At 38.4% G+C, this 17,851-nt stretch overlaps 2 pseudogenes; one reads left to right on the forward strand and one right to left on the reverse strand.

Annotated features, from left to right (window-relative positions):
• LOC148522640 (uncharacterized) overlaps positions 1 to 17,851 on the reverse strand; it is an 808,266-nt pseudogene that overhangs the window by 549,473 nt on the left and 240,942 nt on the right.
• Positions 11,097 to 11,925, forward strand: LOC148522647 (uncharacterized; annotated as a pseudogene).

Consider the following 17,851-nt stretch of genomic DNA (forward strand, 5'->3'; position numbering starts at 1 on the left):
TATCCGGATCTCGCGCATGTGCACAACAGAGCCGGCTTCCTCTTGCGCATGCACACTGGGCCAACATCAACCCACTTGCGAGCGCTCAGCACTCGCGAGCAGGTCTGAATCAGGCCCAGAAGCCCTGATTCAGAGCCACTCACAAAAAGCGAGTGCTCGCTCTTAATCAGGGCGGCATTCTTTTTTCAAAAGCAGGGATCCTGGACGCTCGCTAAGCTGTGGGTGGCCACCCACAGGTTTTGCGAGCGGCCAGGCGATGGTCGCAATGGTCTCAACCATCGGGCTTGCAACGAGACCCTCGATGATACGCCTAATAGAGCCGGAAGCTCACTACTGAGGCCACCCTCAAATGGCAGGCGTTCCTATGGGAACACCTCCGTTTGGCTAGCCACCCTCGACATTGACAGCCACCCCATTTGGATGAGAGCGCTGGAGCGAGTGAAGTTCTCACTCACTCCGGGGCACGTGCATGCGCACGCCGGAGCCAGCTCCGGTGTGTGCATGTTCAATAGGGGACTATCGACCCACTTGCGAGTGCTGTGTGCTTGCAAGCGGATCTGAATCAGGCCCAGAGCCCACTACCAGTTTCTGCAGTCATGAAATCACTATAGTGTTTAAGTCTGGGACAGCGCCGACAGTACCGCAAGTGTGTATTTTAAAATGCACAATCAGTTTGTAATACAGAGACCTCACTTTTAAACAGGGCCCACTACTATTTTCCAAAGTCATGAAATCACTATAGTGCCTAAGTCATGGACAGCACCGACAGTGCCGCAAGTGTACAACTTCAACCACACAGTCAGATTGTAATACAGAGATCCCTCTTTCAAAAAGCCCACTACTGCACTAGTTCCTAAAGTCATGAAATCACTATAGTGTTTACTGTAAGTCTGGGATTCACTGTGTGTGACTCTTGACACACTGGGCATGCGCAGTACTATGATCCTCCATATGCCATGGCATAGCGTGACTGGAGCAGCTCCACTGGCCATGCACCAGAGATCCCATTGCAAACCCCCACAACTGACAGCCACCCCTTTGCTGACATGTCAACAGTGCCACAAGTGTTCATTTTAAAAAGCACAATCAGTTTGTAATACCGAGACCTCACTTTTAAACAGACCCCACTACTAGTTTCTAAAGTCATGAAATCACTACAGTGTCTCAGTCTGGGACAGCGCTGACAGTGCCGCAAGTGTGCAACTACAACCACACAGTCAGTTTCAAATACATAGAACCCATTTTCACTGTGTGTGACTTCTGACCCACTAGGCATGCACTGTGCTATGATCCTCCAAGTGTCTAAGTCTGGGACAGTGCCGACAGTGCCGCAAGTATGCAACTTCAACCATACAGTCAGTTTGTAATACAGAGATCCCTCATTCAAACAACCTGCTACTAGTTCCTAAAGTCATGAAATCACTATAGTGTCGGGATGCACTGTGTGTGAGTCCCGACACACTGGACATGCACAGTACTATGATCCTCCATATGCCCTGGCATAGCGTGACTGGCATATGGAGCATCTCCACTAGGCTTGCACCAGAGATCCCATTGCAACAACCCCAGAGCTGGCAGCCACCACAGCACCAACGTGCTGACAGTTTGCAAGTTTGCGCTTTAAAACACACAATCAGTTTGTATTACAGAGGCCTCAATTTTAAACAGAGCCAACTACTAGTTTTCAAAGTCATTAAATCACTATAGTGCCTTAGACAGGGACCGCGCCAACAGTGCCACAAGTGTGCATCTTAAAACACACACTCAGTTTGTAATGCAGAGATCCCTCTTTCAAACTGCCCACTACTAGTTTCTAAAGTCATGAAATCACTATAGTGTTTAAGTCTGGAATGCACTGTGTATGCACAGTACTATGACCCTCCATATGCCAAAGCATACCGTGACTGGCGTATGGAGCCGCTCCACTGGGCATGCACCAGAGATCCCATTGCAACCCCCAGATCTAGTACCCACCACAGTGCCAACGTGCCAACAGTGCCGCACTTTTGCGCTTTAAAACACACTCTGGGCCTGATTCAGAGCCGGACGCTGTTTGCGCTCGCTCGTTCAGAAAAAGGGGCCGGATATTTAAATAGAGCGCTCGCTCTTTGCGGTCTGTTGACGCCTCTATGTCTGAGCGAGTGAACGAAATATGCGCTCGCTATTTTGTAAAGACGCCCCCTGGCCGTTCGCATCATATGTCATCTCCACTATTTGTTAGATTAATCGAGTACATCGAAAGGCATCTGAACTGCTCGCAGTGCTTGTGGTTGGATTTTCCTACCGCAATCATGCGAAAAGTTCAGGCTAAGAGACAACCAAGTGACGTGGCCGATGACGCTGCTTTGTTAATTATGCACACCCTTAAAATGCCCGTTTTGACCGTTTGGCATGCCTGCGTTCGGATCTCCACTCCCCGTTTTCAAGCACCTTCCCCTGTTACCACCCAAAAATGCCTCATCCTGTCACTCAAATTAGCAGGCACTCGCTATTTTGCGAACAAACGATTTCCGGCCGCACTGACTGGTTGGCGCATGCGCATTACAACCCATACACATGCGCAGATGTGTGAACATCGCTCAGAGCAAACGAGTGGACGCTTACGAGCGGCTCTGAATCAGGCCCTCAGTTTGTAATACAGAGACCCCTCTTTCAAATAGTTCCTGCTACCAGTTTCTGAATTCATGAAACCACTATATCACTAAATCAAGATTTAAAAAAAAATATATATATTTTCCAGGTTTCGAGCCCGGGACAAGCACTGTTGCAAGGTGATCACCTAACCACTAAACCACACGCCAACCATGTCAAGAACCACACCTGTTGTGTGTGTGTGATATTACATCTGTGAATCATAGCAGGCAATGTATACAATGTCAGTAATGGGCTCATCCTTGTGCACTCCACCCACCCGCTACTGTTTTTAAAAATAAAAAAAGTCTTCCTTTCAAAATATTATACTAGTACATATAAACACAGCAGCCCACTATTAGAGATAATTAATCCCATCTAATTGAAAGCTGTGCGTGTGTCTCATTAAAGTATAGTATCGGTTATACCATCATAAGAACATGGCAATTACACTACTGTACAGTTATGTACAGTATGTGTACTGATTTGCGTCCTGTTCTAAGAGGTAATGTAATATTAAAAATATTGGTTGTGCAAACATGCAAATACACTGTGATATCCTTCCAATTTAACAGTATGGTATAAAGTACAAATTTCACCAGTTGAGCACTCGCCACACAGCGGTTAAGCGGTGTGTTACATGCTGTAGCGTATCTTTTAATGTAGAATATCATGGTATGCTACGGTACAGCCATCACGTATCATTCCATGGTGCAACACAGATATGCCTAACAAACTAGCTGGGCACATCTGTAATAAAGGCCATTTCAAATCCAAACAGTGTTTTACAATCTCATAGAGAATCTTAGCTTTTTTTTAAGTATTCAGGGATAGATAATGGTTAATGCTTTGCTTTGCTACTAAATAGAATATAGCTAACATCCCTTACACCACCAGCAGTTGTACAATATGGCAGGTGGAATCAGAAATGTTCAATTTGGAAATGGACTGATGACCACAGCCTGTATTCATTGGCCCAAGCAAGAGTCTTCTTATTTATCTCCTATAGTAATGTTTACTTTGCAGCAATTCTACAATAAAGACCTAATTTAGGTCTCTTCTGAATAGTAGATGGTAAGATGTGTCTGCTGCTTGAACTCAGGGCCTGATTCAGAGCCGCTCGTAAGCGGCCGCTCGTTCGCTCTGAGTGATGTTCGCACATCTGCGCATGCATATGGGTCATAATGTGCATGCGCCAAATAGTCATTGCGGTCGGAAATTGTGTGTTCGCAAAAAAGCCACGTCACTTGGTTGTCTCTTAGCCTGAACTGTTCGCATGATTGTGGTAGCAAAATCCAACCACAAGCACTGCGAGCAGTTCAGATACCTTTCGATGTACTCGATTAATCTAATAAATAGCGCAGATGACGTATGATACGAATGGCCAGGGGGTTTCTTTACAAAATAGCGAGCGCATATTTCGTTCGCTCGCTCAGACATAGAGGCGTCAACAGACCGCAAAGAGCGAGCGCTCTATTTAAATATCCGGCCCCTTTTTCTGAACGAGCAAGCGCAAATAGTGTCCGGCTCTGAATCGTGCCCTCAGTTCATCATTAATTTGGCCTCTAATCTGAGGTGATATTAATAGGTAATTACTGAGGCCAGTGACTATAATAAATGTATCCTCTGTCCTTCATCCTCATGGGAGCTTGTTACATCATAGCGTTATATGGTGTTTGCACCTGTACTTGGTGAAACTTTTAAAGTTGTTGCATTTTCCCAGATTGTATGACTTTAAATTCTTAAAATAACAATGGACTGTCCTATAACTGGGTTGATTTAAGATGTTCTTGACATATTATAACTTCTACATAAAAAAATTATGGTTTTGCACCAATACCCTCTGATAGCACCAGTGATTGACCTTAGGCATTAACAAGCAAATAATGATGATAAAATATTTCAATAAAGATCTTCTTTTAAAAATTAGTTAAGACATGGTCATCAACTAAGCTAATTATATATGTCTAAGAGGGGTATTCAATATGGGAGCGAAAAGTCCTTGCTGGACTTTTCACTTCACATCGGAGATTTTCCTGGGATAAAGTATCGGGCGCACGCCTGCTTTATCCCCGTATTCAATATGAAACCTACGAAAACAGGAAGGTGCAAAGTGGGATCTGGGTAAAAAATTGAATTTTTCCTGGAATAAATTGTAGGACCCTCCTAAAGTTGTAAAAACATGGGGGATCACTATGGGTACCCCCGTTTTAGCCTGCAAATGAAAGTCGGGAATTTAAATAGCCGCAGCAGGTTTTTTTTCCCGACATTGAAGAAGTGTTGCAGAAGAGCACTTAGGTTATTTTTTTCATTTTTTTAAGTGGTCCCATCAAATTTGGGGTACATGAAAATGGGTACTAGCATATTTTTATGTCCCTAAAGAAAGTTTTAAAAAATTCTGCAACTATGCACCTGTCGCTAATAGCCTATTCTAGAAAACACCTGCCGCATACTTGCAGAATAGTCCTGAACCTATTTCCCTATTTCTAAACACTTTTTTCCCATTTTTTATTTCACCCCAATTTTTTTATTAATTTTTTGGGGTGTCCCTATTTTGTTTTAAAACTTTTTTTGACACAGTTATTTTTAAAATGTCATTCCCAGGGGTGCAGGCTATTTTTTTTAAGCCTGCACCCCTAAACCCCAATTCTGCACTTTTTTTCACCACCTGTTCAGTGGTGAAAAGTTATCCCGCTTTTTGTCAAAGACTTTTCGAACCTGTGAAAAGTCTTTGAAATTGAATACGGTATAAAACCAAAACCTCCAGAAAATGATGTCATCGTTGCAAAAACATCGCAAAAACTGAGTTTTCACTCCATATTGAATACCCCTATAAGTTGCTTAAATAAAACCTTTATTTCACAATTTCTATCATCAGGAGAAATATAATTTAATTTTATTATGTGTAGAATCATTGGTTAGTTCCTGCTGATATGTAGAACAGGTATTTCTGTTGAAACTCTGCCTAGACAATAGGTGACTTCTAAACAAAAGGTCCCTTTAGTGACATAACATGATGCCAGAGGCTGCTATGATCTAATTAGTATGCAAGGTGTTACCCCTGCCAAGGTGTAATTAGCAATCCCCATTGTAGTGACTTTAGGAAAATGTACATGTCATTTACAAGACAAGGAGCTAGGCATGAGAAGCTGCTGTGTTTACAATTCACCTCTCAGTGTAAGAATTCCTACTGGTCATCCTGGGAACTACTGGAGTGAAATGGGGGAGGAATGACTATAAATAGTCTAATTTATAGTCAGCTAATAGGAGCTAATTTTAGGTAGAAGAGTTACTGGTTTAGTAGCTGATTGGAGATCTGGATGTTTAGAAGCATATGAAAGAGACAGAAGGAAGAATCTCCAAGGTAAGGTAATTATATGATACATAAGAATATATTGATGCATATACAGACATTTGGAGTTTTTTTTGTAAGTTACTAAAGTCTAGTTCCAAATTGAGGGTTCATCTATGTAATATAGCTATATATTCTCTATCAATACCATTGTATCATTTATGTTTAATAAGTTCTTAGCAATAAAAATTGCTTAAATTGGCTCCCCCTATAGGAGTATATGAGCTATAATTAATCAAAACAGTTGTTATAGCTGTTAGGGCTACAATGTTGTTTCACAAATTGTGTATAAAGTCCAAATAGGTGTCATGTCAATATAGGGTTAATTGATATTGTGCAATATATGAGGAATATATATCAATTAACCCCATATTTACACATTGCCATAATAAGCAATTTTTATTGCTAAGAATTTACTGTATAACACACCATCCTTATAGCTGTATCCAATTATACAATTGTTGAGTGAATATCATACTCTATGTACCCTCTAGATACTTTGAATCTAGGTATGCTTAACCTGAGCACTCAGTGATAATAATACTAATCAATGTAATGTTGATGCAACACCTTTTTGTTTTTAATATACAACCTATTAACTAACAATGCAGTCCTACAGGTGGCGCAATAACAACTATTTTTAATAAAGCTTATATATCCCTACAGGGGGCAGTGAAATAACAATATTTGTTGGTATTAAATTTTCACCAAATAAGATATTCAATACCAAATTATATACCCCTACAGAGGGCACTGTAGCATCAATACTGGGTGATGATTTATATCTTATATAATCATATGGCTGATCAAACTCTATCCCAATAGAGGGCATAGCGCTTTGTAATAGAAAATGAATGCATGTTCCAATGTGACACATTTCTATAATTAGAGACATTTTACACCTATACACAGCACTGTGATTATTACAATAGATGGCAGTGTGATACTGGAAATTTGTATCAATGTACTGTATGACGAAGTACAGATATAATATATTCAATTCTATTACTGTATGAGGTTAATTGACAACATTGCCACCTATCCACATTTATAATTTCTTTTTTATTGGAAGCAATCTACTTGGGAGTGCATTATAAGTATTGAAGACATGGGACACTAAAATCCAATAAACAATACTGAATGATTAAAAAACACAACATAATAAGGACATGGAGACAAACACATTATTAATTATTTAATACTAATAATAATTTCAAGATAAATGTTTATATGTTTGTTTCATATTTTATTTTTATGGAATATTTCACTAATGAGGCAAAGTGAATTTTTTATATTTATACATTAAAAGTTACATTTTAATTTACTTATTTGGGTGCCAAGAAAGAGACAGTGCTTTTCTTCTTTCTTCTCCTTTGTATAGCTTCTTCATATAATCTGATATATTACTCTTTGCATCAGGTTAGTATATACAAAGAGGTAGCTAGCTGGCAGCTTCTTCAAAGAATCTGATATATTACACTATGCATCAGGTTAGTATATATAAAGGAGTATCTAGATGAAAGCTTCATCAAAACATCTTAAATATTAATCCATATATCCGTTTAGTTTATAAAAATGGGTTTTTATGTGGCAGCTTATCAGAGTATCTTACATATTACTTTGTGTAGCAGGTTAGTATATATAAAGGGGTATCTAGATGGCAGCTCTATTATAGTCATTGCTATCAGAAAAAAAGTTTGACCAATTTGACCAGACTTATATATAGAAAATTCCTTAGGTATATTTCTCAAAGCGTGACGTCCCGCAGATAATTTTCTGCCAACAGTATAGATGGTACTTTCTTTAAGTATGAAATTTCCTCATTGTATATTTGGAATTCTGGTAGCTCCAGAATACATACAGAAACAAATTATGATAATGAATAAAAATAATAAATAAAAATAGTTAAAATAATAGGACTTCTTTATAGAAAGGATCTGGATCTGTGTTATAGACACTGGAGTGTCTCCTGGTCCCTTTTATTGCAAACAGGAGAGACGTACTGTACCTGCACGGCATTGGCGCATTGGCACTACAGCCATTGATCGGCGTTGGTCATGCCGCCTCAGCTTGATCACCTGGAGAACCGTTGGAGCCAAGCGAGACTGCTGGTGCAGTGAGCAGGCTGCTTTGGAGCAATACAAACATCCAGTTAAGCCTTACGAGGCCATCTATTGTGGCATTTAACCACTAACATACAACATTCTGTGGTGCAGAGACAGACAGTATATTGGGGACATTTATCCTTGTACACATTAATTACTACGGACCTGTTATTTTTACTACTTTTATTTATTATCATAATTTTTTTCTGTATGTATTCTGGAGCTATCGGAATTCCAAATATACAATGAGGAAATTTCATACTTAAAGAAAGTACCATCTATACTATTGGCAGATCATTTTAGAAATATACCTAAGGAATTTTCTACATATAAGTCTAGTCAAATTGGTCGGACTCTGTTTCTGATAGCAATTAGTGTATTAATGCTGCATCATATTGTGTATTGCAATCTTATTGATATTGTATGACTTTTTATATGAGATTAAGCACAGTTTAACGGTGATCCTGACTGCTATATTTTTTCTGCCATTTCACAAGTAGAATGTATTAGAGTGCAGTCCCAGTTTTCTGTTTATATTCATGTTTGTATAGGGGTAGTCACACGCCTCTTTAGTGGACATGCAGCTGACTAATTGATAGTAATCAATAAGGAAATGAATTCCTACTTGATACGTATTATATACGTAAATAAAAGGACTCCAAGAAGTCAAACTAGTGCCAAGGTCATTAGTTGATATCTGTTGGGTTTATAGCTCCATTATAGTATCTTACATATTACTCTGTACATCAGGTCAGTATTTATAAAGGGATATCTAGGTGGTAGCTCCATCATAGTATCTGACATATTATTCTGTGCATCTGGTTGGTATTTATTGTAAAATGGGGTATCTACATTACAGCTTTTTTGCAATATCTTGCATATCTCTCTGTGTGTTAGCTTAGTATATATAAAAGGGTATCTAGGTGTTAGCTCCAAAATAATATATTACATGTTGCTCAGTGCATCAGGTTACTATATATTATTTATTAAATTTTATATATAGTTCTAATACAATAATAGGCATATTCTATTGCCCACAAAGTTTTCCATGTGGAAAAAAATCTGGGTTTAATGTTCACAACTTTTCAATTAGTTGATGGGGCATAATTAGGTATTTGAAGACACTAGACAAAAAAATTGTAAAGGCCTCTATGTACCACCCAATGGTGAAAAATGTATATAACACTTTTGACATTTACAAGGAGGATGGACCCCCCCTCTGAGTCCCATAGCACCTGCACCCCTGGCACCAATGGTAGTTAAACCCATAATTAGTTTTCAATTTCTAATGGAGCGTACACACGGTCAGATTTGTCAGACTTGTCAGATTTGTCAGATGAACGACTGAACGACTGAACGATTTGAACGATTTGAACGATTGAACGATTTTTGACTACATTAAAATGAATGGAATCGTCCAAGTCTGACTGCAAACCCATCTGATGTCAGATATCGTTATCTGACAAACGGGAACGCGCATCGTTGATCGTCCATCCTTCAGGCATGTCAGATATGTCAGATTTTCCTTCAGATATGAACGACTGAACGATTTTTAAATCGTTATCGTTCAAATCTGAAGGAAAAATCTGACCGTGTGTATGCACCATAAGTGTGAGAAACCTGCAGGAAGCATGTGGTTACCCATAGACTCAGTTTTAATTGTTTGAATCTATGGGTTTCCCTGTGCATTATTCTCCAGATGGTGCATCTAACAGATTTATCTTTGCTCACCTGAGGCAGAGTCTTAGATTTAGGGGTAAAACTTGTGTCAAATTGAATCTGCCCCTCAGTCTTATGGTGCATACACACGATCAGATTTTTTCTTCAGATATGGACGATAACGATTTAAAAATCGTTCAGTCGTTCATATCTGATGAAAAATCGTTCATATCTGACATGCCTGAACGATGGACGATCAACGATGCGCGTTCCCGTTTGTCAGATAACGATATCTGACATCTGATGGGTTTGCAGTCAGACTTGGACGATTCCATTCATTTTAATGCAGTTAAAAATCGTTCAATCGTTCAAATCGTTCAAAACTTTGATCAAATCGTCCAAATCGTTCAAATCGTTTAATCGTTCAGTCGTTCATCTGACAAATCTGACAAGTCTGACAAATCTGACCGTGTGTACGCTCCATTAGACAAACGCACATATGCTGCTGTACACATGCATATTTGTTTCATAATACAAATTATTATGTCTAATTTGTTTACCATAGTTTTCTCCAGCTTTTGGGATGTACCCTAGGCCCTTACACCAAACCTCCCCATGTCTCTAACACAAATAATTTTTATTTACCTTCAAAAACTGTGGTGTCTCATACAACAATGTTTGCTGATTCCTTTGCACACATCACACTGAGGTAAGTGACTGTGAGATGGTCACATTATCCCCATTCCCATGGTGTGTACAGAGATAATGGTGGCATCCTGGTGCATCAGCTGACAGTAGGTGTGACAAGATCGGTAGCATGTGTTACCCATCTATGGTCAGTGCAGGGGGTGAGTAATGTATAATCTGCATATTCTGAGGTCACGGTATGAGAAATATACAATCATTATGAAAACTGTAATAGACTGTGTATTGTATAACAATTATTTATCTGCTGCAGAAGTGTAATGGTCTTTATGCTGCATATCTTACTGGAAATGAGGATATAGCAATTTGACAACATTTTACAATTTTTAAATAATTTTAAATGACTGGGTCATATTTATTTGTTTATTTAAATATATATCATGTTCATATTATAATATAACTCTATTACTCTAAAAGTAGATGTAACCCAGTAAATTTTATGCTTTAAAAAATTATATTTTTTTCCTTATAGGACTATAAGGAGCAGTGTTCCCACTAAAAACATTAGAAGACATTGTGGATAGTGAGTTTTCCTCTGATCAAGCAAAATAAAAACATATAATTTTTTTCTACTGGAGGATTCACAAAATCTACTTTAATTTTCTGAATAGCAAAAAACTTTACAGCTAATTTCTGATCTAATAATGATGAGTCTCATTGGAGAGAAACCGCATCTGTGCTCTGAGTGTGACAAAAGCTTTACACGTAAATCACAGCTTCTCATACATCAAAGGATTCACACAGGAGAGAAACCATTTACATGTTCTGAATGTAGCAAGAGTTTTACCACCAAGCATGACCTTGTTATACATCAGAGGATTCATACAGGAGAGAAACCATATAAATGCTCTGAATGCAGCAAGTGTTTTACCTGTAATACAACTCTTGTTATACATTTACAGGAGTCACACAGGAGAGGAGCCATATACATGCTCTGAATGTAGCAAGTGCTTTACCAAAAAGTCAAGTCTTGGTATACATCAGAGGAGTCACACAGGTGAGAAGCCATTTAAATGTTCTGAATGTAGCAAGAGTTTTACCACCAAGCATGACCTTGTTATACATCAGAGGATTCATACAGGAGAGAAACCATATCAATGCTCTGAATGCAGCAAGTGTTTTACCTGTAATACAACTCTTGTTACACATTACAGGAGTCACACAGGAGAGAAGCCATATACATGCTCTGAATGCAGCAAGTGTTTTTCCATGAAGCAAGATCTTGTTAAGCATCAGATGATTCATACAGGACAGAAGCCATTTAAGTGCTCTGAATGTAACAAGTGTTTCACCAATAAGTATAATCTTGTTAGACATCAGACTATTCATACAGGAGAGAAGCCATTGAAATGCTTTGAATGTAGCAAGTGTTTTTCACAACATTCATCTCTTATTTTACATCAGAGGATTCACAGAGGAGAGAAACCCTATAAATGCTAAGACTGTAGTAAGAGATTTACTAGAAAGATATAACTTATTTATCACACAATGAGTTATTATAATTCTCTGAATGTATCATGTTTCATAAGCTAGATAACTTGTATCACTTCTCTTTTACGTGTATGTCTGTATTTATAGAATACATAAATAATTCCATTTAACACATACATGTAAATATAGAAACATACAGTATATACAATAAATAAAGTTAATGCAATTCCTGCTGTTTTTATAGTAGTCTATACCTTGCTATCTTTAACTGAGCACACAAGGTTTTATTTAAAAAAATATTGCATGTTTTTACTAAACCCATGTATGCTTATATTTTTTAAAATGGTCTTTATTGCACAAATTTTACCATATACAACAATCAAGCATTTCATCTTTCTCTTTTTTACAGTTATAACAAAATTACAGTTACGTTTTATAATCTTAGTTTAATTTAAATGTTATATACAAAAAAATTCTCAGGTTGGAGAGTTTTCCCTAATCTCAACATAGCCCTTTTTTGTCCCAACTTGATTGTAAATCACCCCATACATTTCATCCAATCACAGAAAAATATTTTTTAATTCTGTTCTGCTAATGTTTTTAAATATCCTCCTCAGATTTTAAAAAAAAAATGTTTTTCTGAGTTTCTTTACTTCTGAAGGGATGCCTCTGCCCAGTTCATATGAAATATATAGTATAGTTTATCTAGGAACAGAGACATTGGGGGTCTTAGTGGCTGAACCCATGTCAGCAAAATAGTTTTTGGGACTGCTGAAATTGCTAAAAGTATTTTCTGATTTTCCAGTGTATATCCCTTACCCTTGGCATTATACTGAATAAAGCCCATTCTGGATTCATCTGGAAATCATATTCCACATATAAATTTATAAAACCTTCTATTCTTCTCCAGAACCACCTTAAGATAGGACTGTTCAAAAACAATGGGTTCAGTCTGTGCCTCTTCCCCACATTTTGTATATTTACAGGTAGTTGATAATCCCATCTCAATTCTTCTCAGAGGAGAGAGATGTGCCCTGTGATGTATTTTAAAAAACATTTCTGAGTATATCGGCATTGGAAGTCATTTAATTACTTTATTTAGTTCACCATATAATGTATCCAATGTCATACATAGAAATCTCTCCCTCCATCTGCTAATACCAGTCATGGTCTCCTTAATATCAACCAATTCTCTTACAATTGAATAATAAAATGATATCCAATCTCTTTCACTCAAATTTTGACTTTCACTCTTTACATAGTGTTGTGCTTGAATAAATGCTAGATTAGAAGCTATAATCCCTTCAAATTACTCTCTTGCTTGCCTATAATACTTGTAAGAGGTGTTTTATATTGCAAGTCCACAAGTTGTCCTACCCTTCTTAACCCCTCCCTCCTCCACCTGGTAAAAGGATATAAATCGGCCCACTCCTGGAATTTTGGATTCCTCAAGAAGGGTAAAAGTATTGAGATATTAAGGTGTATTTTCATTCTACTTCTCAACAAATTACATGCTCTTCTAGTGAACATTAATAGTGTCTTTTTTAGATTTTTTACCTTTGCATATAAATCTACCAAACAAGCAATTGATCTTATCCATGTCACTTCTATTTATTATCACTGGGAGTGACTGAATTGGGTACAATAAACAAGGAAGGATACCATTTTTATAAGATCAATTCGCCCCACAAAAGAAGTAGGGAGATTTTTCCATCCTTGAAGTTCTTTTTCACATTTCTTTATAACAGACTTTATATTCATGCTATATAATAAACCTAGGTCCTTCAGAATTTATACCCTAAATAAGTTATACATTTGGAGGTCCACCTTATAGCTTGTTCTCCTACCCATGCTGGTTTTCAAAAGCCCATCTAAAGATACATTGCCACTAATTTATCTAAATTTATTAAAAATCCTGATATACTACCACATTTTGACAATGTATGCAACAATGGTCTTAGGGAAAGTCTCAAATATGTTATATACAGTAGCAGGTCATCTGCAAGGGTGGTTATTTAATCTCACTTGATCCAGCCACAAGGCCCTTCAGGACTGACCAATTCTGCAGATAATGTAACATAGGGTCCAACACTAGACTGAACAAAATTGAAGAGAGTGGGAATCCCCGATGTGTGCCTCTATTCATTATTACGTTTTTGCTCTTATTACCATTAATTTGAGGAAATTACTAGTGGATTCATATAAGAATTGAATGAATTGTAAAAACTTTTCCCAAAATTTTCTTGAATTTGTATCACTTTTATATGTTTCCATGTAAGGACATTTTTATTTTCTGTATGTGACAAGTGTTTTATATAAATGGTTCTTGTTAAAGACAGGAGAGAAGGAACATCTGTAGTTGATCCTCTGCCCCAGTGTAATAAACAGTGTAATAAACCCCAAAAATTGTCTAAAGTGATTATTTATCTTTTTTAAATGAAAGTTGTCACTATCATGGTATAAAGTGATGCTATTACTGACACCTAATACTGTACAACAGAACAAACAAGAGGGAGAATAGCAGTTTTCCTGGAATATAGCAATAGTTTAAAACATAACTTTATACATTGTTTATAAAAGTAAGATTATCCATACTGACAAATATAAGCAAAATATTAGAGCATAAAATATAGTAAAGAAAGGGACGAATAGGTTTAAGGAATTGATTAACAAAATTGAATAGAATTGCTGCAAGTGTTGATTGTGCTTCCGATGTTGTGACTGATCTCTGTAACATACAGCTATTCTGCTCATGCAGGTGCTGGGACTAGTAGAGAAAAGAGCTTTCTATCCAGTTAAAAGATTTAGCAGCTCATCTCAGTACTGGTCATTCCTTCTATGGGAAACAGTGTAAGATAAAACTATAAATAAGTGCCTTTCTTCCTCCTGTAAATATATATTTATGTACTTTCTAACCTTAGTAATTCCCTTCCCCGCTTCCATACTTAGGTGTCCTATGTGTATATCCTTATAGTCTCATAAATGTTGTACAGAGATATACTGTGCATTATTGCCAATATTAAAGGAAGAGATTAAAACCCATATTAGTACAGTTAGCATTAAAGTCAGCAAATGGCCATGTGCCATCATGCCTTATATTCAATCCTGTCTGTCCGACCTATTGTTTAATTATTCTAACTATGCTTCCAAGAGAAGATGTTTATCTGTCATTCAGAACCTATAGTGGGATAAGATAAACAACAAACAGACCTAATTTTGTATTCTGTATTCTAGAAAAAATCCTAGGGGGAAATAATAAACTTTCCTGTTAGCTTTGTAAAGACCAATCTTGTTGCTTCTGGGCTAAGAGTTTGTGCTCTGCCAAATGGTCATGTTGGACAAAGCATTTAGGGACTATTTGTAGCCTCTACTGGATCCCTAATTCTGGACTTTTCCACAGATTAAAGACAAAAGATTCACTCTTGCTGTTACTTATGTTGGCACGTAGGCAGGCTATGCCATGCCATGGAACTTTGCTGGTCTCTACACTTTAGTGATGGGTATTGCTTTTGTACAAGTGTGCTGTGCTGTGGTTGAGTTTTTCCTTTAAAATGAACTATTTTTCATGTTTTCATCTATCAATTAGTCTTAGTGATCTTTAAACCTCATATACTAACAGGGGTCTGTTGTGAGCAGCCATTACAGTTTATCTCTCTCTCGGGTCCCGACCATTGCTGGCCTGCCGAGATACCACATCATTTCACCTGTGCTGCCTGATGATCCCACTGGTTGCTAGGCAATTGGGACTCCAGGAAGCCACAGGGAATTGTGGTCCTAGCTGATGCTTAGCATTCAGGATGCTGGCTCTATTTTTAGTTCTTCAACTTATTTGAATATATCTTTAGCCAGTCTCTCTACATGTCTCCCATTCAGGTCTCTGTTTTTAGCCAGTTCATCCCGCACATTCCTGCCAGTGACAGTTTATACTTTAGTGCAACCTGCTGGTCCTGTTCCTCTCACTCCGTGTATTTAAACCATCTGCTGCCTGTGGCCCACTGTGTTGTGTGCTTCTGGTATAACAGTCCATACTGGGACTTGTCTTAAGCCTTGTCTCTACTGTGTATCCCACCTGAAAGCTACTCCAGCTCCAGTCCCATGATTAACCCATGTGGCCAATTTACCATGGATAGCTACTAAGGCATCAGTCCTGCCCTGGAATTGTCTTGAGTCCACCTAATTCAGATTTATGCTGCAATTCTATGTTAGTTGTATAATCCCCTACTGTCCAAGAAGTTGAGACCTGGTGGCATCCTAAGTAATGGTGAATTCATATAACTCTAATGTATTAATGGGTTTCTGTTATTGGCAGAAGTCCTTCCAAACATGACTCTAGTGGTCTCATATATTTATTCAGGAGTACCATAACATTATCACTGGCCTAACGACAAAAATATATAGCTGGAAGTGGATTTGTTTCCTCATGGATCCAAATTTGCTAAAGTCTGCCCAAATGCTGGATAATTATTTCCAGAAATTATCTCAAGTGGTTTAAAGCTTGTCATTATGGTTAAAGGGACATGAGTACATTGTTAGTTTTGCTCCAATAGTTCATGTGACCATAAATCAACCTAAATGCATCCCTCTGATTGTTTCTCTGGTGACTGGAAAATGTTTCTCAACTTTAAAAAAACTGCAAGTTGTACTTTTATCTAAGGATTCATTCTTTAAGTTCTGAATCCCAGCAAGATGGAATATATTTTTTCTTGTTACAAGGGGACCTGCAGACCTGGGCCTTTAGGTTAACCCCAGACTACTCAGCCTTGTAACCATTGGATGCCATTTTTGAAGCCTTAGGTCTTCTATATGATGACACAGACCAGGTTTCATCAGCAGAGTCAATTTTATATGCTCTAAAAAAAGGCTAAAACTCTGCAGAAGTTTATTGGATTTATAAAAGACATTGAACCACTGACAGCAGATGGAATGATCCAGCTCACCATAGCCAATTCTATATTGGCTTAACTGAGCAAATAAAGGATCATTTTATCAAATAGCCTGTTTTATAATCCTGTTATGGTCTCCTAGGGCAAACCATGTAAACCTCCTAGAACCCAAACATGATGAGCTCTTCCACCAATAACAGCCACCTGCTGTTCCCTTAGAACTAACCATGTTTACCAGTACTTAGGTGGCCACCTGGAATTACACTAGGAGTAGTAGTGGCTTACACAGATAACCTAGGAAGACCAGAGTAAAACGTGACACAGTAGAAGTTGAGGAATTGATATAGCTTATACAGCTGGTGGTATTGATGCAGCTGGTATAGCTGGAGGAATTGATGTGGCTTTGTGAAAACGGTGGTAATGGTGCAGCTGGTATGGCTGACATGGAATTTATGTGGCTTGCACAGCAGGTGGTACTTGATGCAACTAGTATAGCTGGAGGAATTGGTGTTGCTTCTACAGCCGGAGATACGGAGATACTTGATCCAGCTAGTATAGCTGGAGGAATTGAAATGGCTTGTTCAGCTGAATAAACTTGATGCAGCTGGTACAGCCGGAGGAATTGCTGCAACATTGTGGAGACCAAGGTGCTGCTTGGTTGCCATGGAGTGGCTATTGCAGCTAGAGGATTTGATATGGCCTGGAGGCATAGGTGTGGCTTGGTTTTCTGTGGAGTGGCTATTGCAGCCAGAGGAATTGGTGTGGCCTGTAGGCCAAGGTGCTAGGTTGGTTCACCGTGGAGTGGCTATTGCAGCCAGAGGAATTGACTCGGCCTGAAGGCCGAGGTGTAGCTTGGTTCACCATGGAGTGGCTATTTGAGCCAGAGGAACTGATGATGCCTGGAGGCCGAAGTGCTGCTTAGTTTGCTGTGGAGCGACTATTTCAACCGGAGGAACTGATGCAGCCTGGAGGGCAAGGTGTGGCTTGGTTCACCATGAAGTGGCTAATGCATCTGGAGGAATTGATATGGCCTGGAGGCCAAGGTGAGGCTTAGAACAATGCTGAGACAGAGTCTAGCAACAGGA

Source organism: Taudactylus pleione, unplaced genomic scaffold (genome assembly GCF_031769625.1).
Source record: "Taudactylus pleione unplaced genomic scaffold, aTauple2 ptg000145l, whole genome shotgun sequence".
Classification (NCBI taxonomy): Eukaryota; Metazoa; Chordata; class Amphibia; order Anura; family Myobatrachidae; genus Taudactylus; species Taudactylus pleione.